Genomic DNA, 11,369 nt, shown 5'->3' with positions numbered 1-11,369 from the left:
ACTGAGGGTTTACGCAGATGGAAAAAAAAAAAATCTTCTCCTTTAGTGACATTATTGAGTCTCTGTAATGAACCACAGTCTATATATCCAGAAGCCGCCCTAATAAATATTTTTGGGTTTATTTGATCGTTCTGGCTGTCATTTGAAACAGAAAACCAGTTAAACACCATAGCAGTTCATATCGACTACACAGCTCCAAACCTCAATTGGCCAATGTGTGAATCACATGGAGACAATCTGAGTTTTACTGCCGTTGGGGAAAACAGCAGGAATATCTACGCACGAATGAGGAACGCGTATCCATTTTCACGGTGCAGTCTGGCAATCAGGAAAGCACGCTTTCTCGTTGTCACGAGGGGGGTTTCTGGTAGCCCCACTGGGGCTCTGGTGCGTGGGGAGTCCAAAGACTCCGCGGGCCTCTCTGCCTTTGACCTTGGCCAGTCTCTGAGGTCGTGGGACTTTGCACGCTGCACTGATAATCTGGGAGAATGTACCATCGCGCTACAAGGAAAATTTCCTATTAGTCCAAGAACAGTGGTTTATGGCAAAACCACCCGACAGAAGGACATCACCCTTCCGAAGACCAGAGGCATTTTTACAACGGAGGATTCTCTTCTTCCCTTTGTTCAGCCCCATCTGAGGCCTCTTCAGACACCAGGCGTCGGCAATGCCGTCTCATTCAACCCCAGGAATGGGGTTCACCATGTTTGCTCCAAATTTGGGCGGAAAGAACTTTTTATTAGGAGTTCGTTGTTTTATCTTCCACAGTTCAATTACTCAAGGTCAATGGCATGTACACTCCACCGGAGCAGGATGGCGAACACAAATGAAGGAGGGATGGGATGTGGCCTGTCTGCGTGGTCACGCCCCGTGGCATCTCTGTGCTGCCCCCTGCTGCTCTCGCTCCTGGAGTCAACCGTCTGCTCGACGACACTGCAAGGGACAGTACCTCCCCCACGACAGCAGTCCATCTGTGGCTGACCCTTATTGTTGTATGAGAGCACTGTGGGTAGGAACTGCTGTACCTCATTCATTCATTCTTCCATTCATTTCTCCATTCATTCATTCACTCATTCATTCGTTCGTTCAATAGAGAGTAAATGAAGGAGGTGCCTACTATTGACTGGGGAGTCTGTCCCAGGTGGATGTCTGGTTGTTTGCATCCCTGGTTCCAGAAATAAAAGGAGAGTGTAGGCAGAGGAGCCCTGGGCAACAGGACCGGCCTAAAGAATAGCAGGATGGCCCAGCTGGTGTGGCTCAGTGGTTGAGTGTCGACCCTAGATTTCGGGCTCGATCCCCAGTGTGGGATGTGCAGGAGGCAGCCAGTCAATGGTTCTCTTTATCACATACTACGAATGAGACCGAGAAGCAGGGAGGATCACCTCCATAATGCTGAAGTAGGATCCATGTTAGCGATACGCTGAGACATCTGTATCAAGGGTCATGTGCGAGGGAAATAGCTGGTGTCTATTGGTGACAAAGCCACAGCTCTGCTAATGCCACGGTGGTATCACTAAAGTGGAAGTAATAATAACAATAATATCAGGATACTAGAGGCCCGGTGCACGAAATGTGCACTCGGGGTGGGGGGTGTCCCTCAGCCCGGCCTGCATCCCTTGCAGTCTGAGAGCCCTCAGGGGATGTCTGACTGCCAGCTTAGGCCCCGCTCCTGCCACCGCCACTGCGCTGCCAGCCATGAGCTCGGCTTCTGGCTGAGTGGCGCTCCCCCTGTGGGAGCCCACTGACCTCCAGGGGGCAGCTCCTGCATTGGGCGTCTGCCCCCTGGTGGTCAGTGCCATCATAGTTACTGGTCAATTTGCATATTAGCCTTTTATTATATAGGATTTGTAAAATTGGATGAAACCTATAAATTGTTCAGCAAATTGGCCTGGACAGTGTGGGTCAGTGGTTGAGGGTCAGGAGGTCACGGTTCGATTCCTGGTCAGGGCACACGTCCAGGCTGTGGGCTCGATCCCCAGTGCAGGAGGCAGCCAATCAATGATTCTCTCTCATCATTGATGTTTCTGTCTCTCTCTCTCCCTCTCCCTTTTCTGAAATCAATAAAAATATATATTTTTTAAAAATATTATTTTCATATATGTAATTTCAATCATTTCGTGATAAGTCAGTGCTTTAGAAAGATGCTTGTTGTTTTGATTTTTGCACATGTCAGTAAATGGCTTATGCAGGGATTAAAGAGAACTAAGTATGTAAAACTAGCATATAAAGAACCATGCTAGTAAAAATAGCCACGCTATATTATTATTTTTGTTGTTGCTGCTGCTGCTGTTATGTTATACAAAGAAGCTCAATGGATATCTGCTAAATGCTTGCACGTATGAACCAACTCCTTTCAAACGTATGATTATAACCAACTAGAAGCCCGATGCACGAAGATTTGTGCTAGAATGATCTTTCCTTTCCTTGGCTGCCGGCACCATCTTTCCACTCCGGCCCAGCCCCTTTCCACTCGGGCCCCAGAGCCACCTTTTTCCGCTCGGGCCCCACTTTCCCAAGCTGCCCAGAGGCCCTGAGAGCCCGGGGATGGGGCAGAACGCCTGCATCCCGCCCCAGTCACTCGGCGCCTGTGTATGCAAATTAACCGCATCTTTGTTGGATTAATTTGCATATCACTCCTGACTGGCTGGCGGCGTAGCGGAGGTACGGTCGATTTACATGTTTGTCTATTATTAGGTAAGATTCTCTTAAACAGTGAAACGTACAGAAGCTAACTCCCAGGGCGGCGGTGAAGATTAAATTAGATAACATGCATGCATGTGTCCCGTATAATCTGGCACATGTTAAGGATTCCACAAATGATAAATGAGTCTTCCTATTTAAAATCATTAACAAGGGAAAATGAAAGAGTGCTGGAAACTGTGGTGGAATTTAGATCCCGAGGTAAAGCACAGGGCAGGGAATCTCATTATAGAGCTAAGCGGCTTGACTGTTATTAACTATAAGGATAATAACGCGCATCTATCACCTTTCCCCAAATGCTGCTGCTATAATTAGAATATGTAATGCGTTATGCAGAGTGCGTGATATCACTGCATCAAAGCCGAGCGAGGTGGCCTGTTTCCACGGATGATAAGGTTAGCTCCCTCCAGACTTCAGAGCCACAGCCCCAGGCCAGGTGGAATCATATTTTTAATACAGACGATGTTCGCAGGAGACAGAGTCAACTTAGCATTTCCCATGAGCCGGTCAAGTGTTTCCCTGCTCAATGCGCTCCCTTCCCGCCCCTCCCCCCGTTTAAATAAATTACAGGAGAAAATGACTTTAGCTCAGAACTGCTACTAACGTTCACCATGAAAGTCGGGCGTGGGATTATCTATGTTCTTGGCATCATGTCCTTCAAAAACTCCCCTTCCAGAGAATTTTTCCAGAAGTCGTGTATTTCCTTTGTGTCTAAATCCCTTGCACTCATCATTCAGAAATGTTTTCTTAGTGCACCATGCCCTCAAGTATGTCTTCTTTTTTATTTTTTTAATATATTTTGTTGGTTTTTTTACAGAGAGGAAGGGAGAGGGATAGAGAGCTAGAAACATCGATGAGAGAGAAACATCAATCAGCTGCCTTCTGCACACCTCCTACTGGGGATGTGCCCTCAACCAAGGTACATGCCCTTGACCGGAATCGAACCTGGGACCCTTCAGTCCGCAGGCCGACGCTCTATCCACTGAGCCACACCGGCCAGGGCAACTATGTCTTCTTACGAGGGTTATTGTCTCTGCCAGAATACTGTGATCTGACTGACCCTGCTGTGCCTCACAACAGGTTAAGGCAGGGGTGGGCAAACTTTTTGACTCGAGGGCCACAATAGGTTCTTAAACTGGACCAGAGGGCTGGAACAAAAGCATGGATGGAGTGTGTGTGTGAACTAATATAAATTCAAAGTAAAGGAGCGGAGGGGAGAGCAAGAGAACCGGATAGAACAGCCGGATCCGGCCCGCGGGCCGTAGTTTGCCCACGGCTGGGTTAAGGCCTTCGCAGAGAACTCCCCACCAGCCGTGAGATTTCTTTACTGGCCAGTCATCCAGAAAAGGGAGATGGACCCTAGAGTTCATCTGACTGGAAGGGGCTGCAAGTGCCACGTTAAAAAACTGAAAAACAGCCCCCTCGCCGGTTTGGCTCGGTGGATTGAGCATCGGCCTGCGGACTGATGGGTCCTGAGTTCGATCCCGGCCAAGGGCACAGGCCCAGGTTGCAGGCTCGATCCCCAGTGTGGGGCGTGCAGGAGGCGGCGGATCCATGCTTCTCTCTCGTCATGGATGTTTCTCTCTCTCTCTCCCTCTCCCTTCCTCTCTGACATCCATAATAATTTAAAAAACGCACTGAACACAGCAGCGGAGATTCTTGGACTTAGACTTCGGGTGATAAATCTTACCATCCCCCACCTCAGCCTCTAGGATGTGTCCCTCCCTCTCTGATGAGCTGAGACCCTCCCAAGCCCACAGTGACCTGGACGGCTCTTCCCCGGCACCCCAGCTTTCCCAGCACCGAGGCACTCAGCAGTGCCCGCCAGGGGACCGAGGACTCCGAGCCCAATCTGCCGAGTGGGGAGGACACCCAACCACCCCCCTTTCTCCCAGACACCAAGACATCTTCGCTTTGTCCTTGAATAAAACCCTTGCCTCGGTTCAAGGACGCCCCGTTTCCTAGCAGAGCACGGTGGCTCCAGAGAGACGCGGCGACTGGTCTCCTAGGCCTCATTCATGCCCCCCAGCCCCCGAGCCCCTGGGGGGCATGCCAGTCCCCCCAGGACCCGCAGCTCCCGGAGCCTCCGAATCAGTCTTTCTTGGCGCAGCTGTCACAACTGTCCCTCGCCCCACCCCCACGTGCCTACGCCCAGACCAGCCGTGGGCAAACTACGGCCCGCAGGCCGGATCCGGCTGTTCTATCCGGTTCTCTTGCTCTCCCCTCCGCTCCTTTACTTTGAATTTATATTAGTTCACACAAACACTCCATCCATGCTTTTATTCTGGCCCTCCGGTCCAGTTTAAGAACCCATGGTGGCCCTCGAGTCAAAAAGTTTGCCCACCCCTGCTCTGGGAGGTAGACGCACAGTTCTTCTTTTCAGCACCGGGTTAGATTCCGGCTCCCACTTAGGGAAGCTAAGCCAGCTCATCTGCTAGGATTCGGGAGGTCCTCCGGGCCCTGACCTTACACTTGAGACACGCTGAAATGAAGACGAGGGCCACTGGTAAAGCAGCTTATAACGTTTTCCCTGGAGAAGCGACTCAAGAAACCCCATTCTTCCTGTTCCTCTTTCCTCTCCATTCTGCTTCCCGTTCTCCCACCCAGTTCCTGGCGGAGTAAAGGTAAAGACCGCTTTAGTGGCCCTGGCCGGAGCACAGCTGGTGAGAGTGTCATCCTGATACACCAAGGTTGAGGGGTCGATCCCCGGTCAGGGCACATACAAGAATCAACCCATAAATGCATCAATAGGTAGAGCAACAAATTGATCTCTCTCTCTCTGATAGATAAATGATTTTAAAAATAAAGACTGCTTGAGTACCTTCAAAGCGTGAATAAAGCTAGCCCGGCCGGTGTGGCTCGGTGGTTAAGCGTCGACCTAGGAACCAGGAGGTCACATTTTGGTTCGATTCCCGGTCAGGGCACGTGCTGGGGTTGCAGGCTCCATCCCCAGTGCGGGGGGAGGGGGGGCTTGTAGGAGGCAGCCGATCCAGGATTCTCTCTCATCACGGATGTTTCTGTCTCTCTCTCTCTCCCTCTCTTTTCCTCTCTGAAATCAATTAAAAATATATTTGAAAATAATAAAAGAGGGAAGCTGATGAAAAGAAAGGGAAACAGAGTTGTCTGTCCAACAGGCTGCAGTCCTTCCTTGCCAGGCACGTGCACGTCTGGCATAAAAATAAAAGCAAACCTTTCTGAGCGGTGTATCCGTGACCCAGACCCTGGCCTCTTCCTCCGAAGGGAGTGGGGTGCGTACAGGCAGGGGCGCATTTTCTTGGCGGTTTGCAGATTGCAGGCTCCCCCTGGTCAAGGGGAGGCACCGCTTTTCCCAGTTTGCATACTGCCCTCTCCTGGACTACAAGCACAGGAGTGTTCAGAGCTCATCAGATGCATGTATTTCCCCCCGACCGCTGCATGAGATACATGTGTGTGCATGACAATTTGTTTAAAATGTTCAGAAAACCTTGCCCTGCCGGCAATGGCTCAGTGGTTGAGAGTCGACCTATGAACCAAGAGGTCATGGTTTGATTCACGGGCAGGGCCCACATCAAAGATTCTTTCTCATCGTTGCTGTTTCTCTCTCTCTCTCTCCTTCTCCTTCCCTCTCTGAGATAAATAAAAGGATATTTTAAAAAAATAAAATAGAATACTTCTTTAAAAAAATATTCAGATCATCTCACCAAAAGCGTATACTTGGAGCTTATCCGGGGAAACGAACGCGTATTCCTTTGGCTCCTGGATTTCTGTTTAAGGGTGCCGATCTCTATGCCGCCTCTCTTCGCACCCTGGTCATTTCGTCCTGTCACTATTTAGCCTCTTACTCTCACGTGGTTCTGGGCTCCGCTCCGCAGAGCAGTGTGCCTGCCCCATCCCAGCTGGGCCCTGAGGCTGAGCTGGCCAATCAGGGACATCGTCCCAACCAGAAGTGGTGGCAAAAGGAAATATTTGCGTGTAGGTTCATGGTTTGAGGACCATAATTTAGCCTGACTGTGATCAAAACTAATTCTACACTTTATAGGTCAGCGTCAGGGGTGGGCAAACTTTTTGACTCGAGGGCCACCATGGGTTCTTAAACTGGACCGGAGGGCCGGAACAAAAGCATGGATGGAGTGTTTGTGTGAAATAATATAAATTCAAAGGAAAGGAGCGGAGGGGAGAGCAAGAGAACCGGCTAGAACAGCCGGATCCGGCCCGTGGGCCGTAGTTTGCCCACGGCTGGGTCAGCACGTCAATTTATAGGGAAAACACACACATAAAACAGGACATGGCCTGGCCAGTGTGGCTCAGTTGGGTGAGCGTTGTCCCGAGCACTGAGAGGTTGCTGGTTCGATTCCCAGTCAGGGCACACGCCCATGTTGCAGCTGGACCCCCAGGAGGGGGCATGCAGGAGGCGGCCGATGGATGTTTCGCTCTTACATAGATGTTTCTCTCTCTCTCCCTCTCCTTCCTCTCTCTCTCTCTGAAAATAAAGAAAACATATCTTAAAAAAAAAAAAAAAAGATCCCTGTGGTAGTGAGAGAAATAGCGAAGCAAACAGACGTAGAAGGCACCAGAGGCCTAAATCATAATTGCACACTTTCCTCTTCAAAACAGGATGTCTCATTTCTTGCTTCTTATGGTGACTTGTTTCAAGCCCAATACGCCACACATTTCCCCATTCGGAACCTTTTTTTTTTTTTTTTAACCCACTTTTCTCCTAAAATTTCAGGGGTGCTCAAACTACGGCCCGCGGGCCACATGTGGCCCGCCGAGGACATTGATCCGGCCCGCCGGGGGCCGCTGCCTGTCCTGCTTAGCAGCCGACACGTCCCGGGCCTGCAGTGCGCATAGGAATTTGTTCATAGTTTTTTTTTTTTTAAACTATAGTCCGGCTCTCCCACGGTCTGAGGGACAGGGAACTGGCCCCCTGTTTAAAAAGTTTGAGGACCCCTGTAAAATCCTTAAAGGTCCCTGACACAGAAAATGCCTGCCACCTGGCCTGCTGGCTGCAGCCACACCTGAGCACAAAGGGGGCTGGTCCGATCCGTGTGGGCGGGGCCCCTGCGGGCTCCCCATGCTCGTCCTTGACCCAGGCCGGCCAGCCCTCTCCATATCAACGAGAACCCGGCGGCCGGACGCAGAGCCTAATTCCATTCCCCTGCTTCCGCAGAAGAGGGCTGAGGGAGAGGCGGTTCCTTTAAAGAGGTGGAAAGGCATGTACCTTGTTCAGACTGCACCCAACTTGTCAGCTGGAGGGTGTCTCACGCTCGGGCTGGCTGGACGGGGAAGGGCCGTTTGATTTCCTCTCTCCCTGAAAGATGATAATCGCTACACCAGGGGCGACCAAAACACTGTTTATATTGATCTTTAAAATCCCACCAGTGTCTCCAGGCCACACGCAGCCTATATGTTCAGTCTCTCCTTCCCTCAGTTGCCACCAACATGCCCAATATTTTTAAGAGTTTGAATGGTTTTAAGCCCTGGCTGGTGTCGCGCCGTGGATAGAGCGTCGGCCTGCTGACTGAAGGGTCCTGGGTTCGATTCCCCGTCAGGGCGCATGCCCTGGTTGTGGGCTCGATCCCCAGTAGGGGGCGTGCAGGAGGCAGCCGATCCATGATTCTCTCTCATCATGGATGTTTCTATCTCTCCCTTCCTCTCTGAAATCAATAAAAATAGGTGTGTTTTTTTTTTTTAAAAAAAAGAGTTTGATTAGTAAGAGGGAAATGAGTCTCCATTTATTTCAGACATGATATTGATAGGAAATTGACAAATACGGCACGACAAAGCCACCCCTTTTAACTACAAATTCAATTTAGTTGGGTCAATTGATTTGCATTTATTTGAAGAGGTAAATTCTTTTATGTGCCACGCCGGCACGGCCACGGGTGACCCTGAGTGGGGGGCGGCTGAAAGGCTTAGAAAAGACAGACAAGGGGATGCAGGCTGGGTCTCGGCTCCCTGAGAGACAGCGCCCACCAGCCGAGTCTTTATTTTACAGCAGATGCCACGAGGCAAAGGAAGGGCGTGGCCAAGATGTGGACAACCTTCTCGTGGGTTTCCACCTACTCAACCACATGCACCTGAACTCTATCCAGCCCACGCCACTCAGGCACGTGGGGCCACGTGTTGGGACCACAGGTTCAAGCTGACAACCACAGCTGTTGGCTGTCATGGTGCTGGGAGGCTCTGTCCTCCACGCTGGGACGTGCACGTGGCCAGGAGGGGACTGTGCCCTCTCCTTAGCCCGAGGCTTGAACCTGTCCGAACACTGTGGCCGCGCCCCACACTTTTACAATCAAGTGCCTTGTGATGTACGAGGAGAAAAATATTCATCTGTAAAGTCAAGATGCTCGCTCCTACATAAGATATTTACTCGCCACATCCATCCTTCGACCTGCTGTCCAACGCACCTTGTTAACTCATTCAAATCTGGGGATGGGCAAACATATAGGCAGTTTCCGTGACGCCAGGGCACAGCTGCGCGCGAATTTCCCTTCAGGACGAAAGAACGTGGCCATCGGATGAAACAGGGCAACGTGAACTCTCCACGGCGACGGGCAAAACCACTGCCTATCTTACAACTTCCTTATCTTTCCTGGGGAGGCACGTGTCTCGGGCTGAGCGGTGCCCGGTAAACCAGGCGGGATGGGTGTGGGACTGCCTGTGAGCGATCAGGGCACGGCCGGGAGGTGATCGGTGGAGAATCCATGACAGGAGTTGCTACTTAGACTTAACATCACGTAGCCCACTGCTCCTGCACCTGCTACAGGGTCCTCTTACTGAACCCCAGTCCCAACCCGAGTGTGTTCCCCGCTGCAGGAACGCTCTCCTGTAGACATTCAGAGCCGTCACCGCCACACCAGTCTCTGAGGATGTCCCCCACATCAATCCTGTCACTGAGCCTCCGATTGGCTTCCCCCAGGGAAACCCTGAATGTCGGAAGCAACGCTAATTGAACCACAAGCCATCAACAGGAAGCAACGTTATATAACCATCGTCAAAATTCAAAACCCAACGTGGCAAAACCTCAGGAAAAATGGATTCTTTTTTCCATGTAAAACTGGTCTCTCAAACTAAAGAGAGAAAGGAAAAGAAGGAAATGGCCAGAGGTCTATCAATTTAAGGATATATATATATAAAATCAACCCCAAAATGGACATTTCCTCGCAGGTATCCTTAGGACAGCGCTCCCATCTGTGGCTTTCCGATGGAGGAACAGGTGAGGTCCCGGTACCCAGAATGACCACCGCATTTTCCACGCAGAAGCCAAAACTGTACACGGAAGCGGGGTTCACAGCCAGCGTCCCCGACACTTGACATCTTCAAGAATCTCCCTGCCTCCTCTCCCCGCCCGCTTCACCCCTGGCACTGCCGTACGGTGACATTTCACTCCGGAGCCCAGTCCGGCTCGGCCAGATGCCTGAGCGATGCCAGCCCTGCCCAAGTCCCCCGTGGCTCCCAGGCCTGGGGGCGGGAGGGGGGACATCCATTCACCTGGCAGGTAGGTGGGGGTGTGCAAAGCCGCTTCCTCACAGCCACACGGGGTTTGACCTGCTCTAGGTCACAGCTACCAAGAAGGTCAGTCTCCAAGAGGTATGCATGGCTAACCTGACAGTGCAGGTACTGAGGTTGGGTGGGGGGGAGAGAGAGAGAGAGAGCGCAAAAGAGCGCACGGTCAAGTTGGAAGGTCCTTGCTGTCCACCCACGGCTAATTCAAGCGGGGAATAAACCCCGTGGCCCCCCAAACGCACGCCAACCGCTTGGAAGCGCGGAGGTGGCCCCGCCGACAAGCGTCAGGGACTTGTCCGTGTCCCGGGCGAAGGTGGAGACGCAGAAACCCGCCGCGCCCGGGTCGGATCAGCCCGCAGCGAGCTCCTACCTGCAGCGACGGGATGCAAGCCTCCCTCCTCGGGGCCCTTGTCTGGCTCTCCCTGCGCCTCGCGGTCTCGGGGAGCTCCTGTCCGCCGCAGGGGGACCCCGGCAGGAGCGCAGGAGCGCCGCGCGCCGGAGGGTGCAGCCCCGGGCGGTCGGCGGCGCCCGCAGGGGGATCCGAGGCTCCGAGCCGCAGACTCAGCTCTGACTCCTGTCTCGGCGGCGCTGCCTGGGATATTATCACAGCCCGGGGTTCCTATTGGCTCCCAACACCAAACAAATCACACCAGCCTCCCCCCTCCCCCCCAAACCCCACCCCCGCGGCCCCCCCCCCCCACCTCCCTCTGCTTCACTCAGCGCTGGTTTCTCAAGGAGCCCACAAACATTGCAGCCACACACACTTCAGTCGCTCGCAGGGTTTCTGCTCGCCTCCTTGCAGCCTGTGGATTTACAGCCTTGTGGGCAAGCGGTAACCTTTTTTTTTTTTTAAAGCAGACTTGCCATCCACAGCTTCTTGTTTATGTGGAGACATTCTCCATCCCCCCCCAAATCCGCAAAAACCACTCATTCGCCTCAGATCTTCTTCCTTCTTTTGTGGGTGGGTTTGCAATGTGAAGAATGTCCGAAGCCTGTGTGATACGCCTCCTCTCTCTCTCTCTCTCTCTCTCTCTCTCTCTCTCTCTCTCTCTCTCCTCTCTCTCTTCTATTGTTTTGAATAACTAAGGCCAGTGCAATTAGAAGCACCTGAGCCTTATAACCTACGTGAGAGCTCAAGGCATGAAATCTTGAATGAATTCCGTGGGAAAAAAAAAACACAA

At 52.0% G+C, this 11,369-nt stretch overlaps 1 protein-coding gene across 1 annotated transcript in view; it reads right to left on the bottom strand.

The window, feature by feature from the left end:
• Window positions 1-10,759, bottom strand: part of GREM2 (gremlin 2, DAN family BMP antagonist) — a 67,783-nt gene extending 57,024 nt beyond the window's left edge. The window contains exon 1 of the mRNA XM_080651219.1: window positions 10,559-10,759. The gene's annotated coding sequence lies outside the window, so the exon portion shown is untranslated. The remainder of the gene's footprint in view (window positions 1-10,558) is intronic.
• Between the last annotated feature and the right edge of the window lie 610 nt (window positions 10,760-11,369).

Source organism: Plecotus auritus, assembly GCF_963455305.1.
Source record: "Plecotus auritus genome assembly, chromosome: 14".
In the NCBI taxonomy this organism is placed as follows: Eukaryota; Metazoa; Chordata; class Mammalia; order Chiroptera; family Vespertilionidae; genus Plecotus; species Plecotus auritus.
The sequence above is the reverse complement of the archived record's forward strand: the minus strand, read 5'-3'. Positions and strand labels throughout refer to the sequence as shown.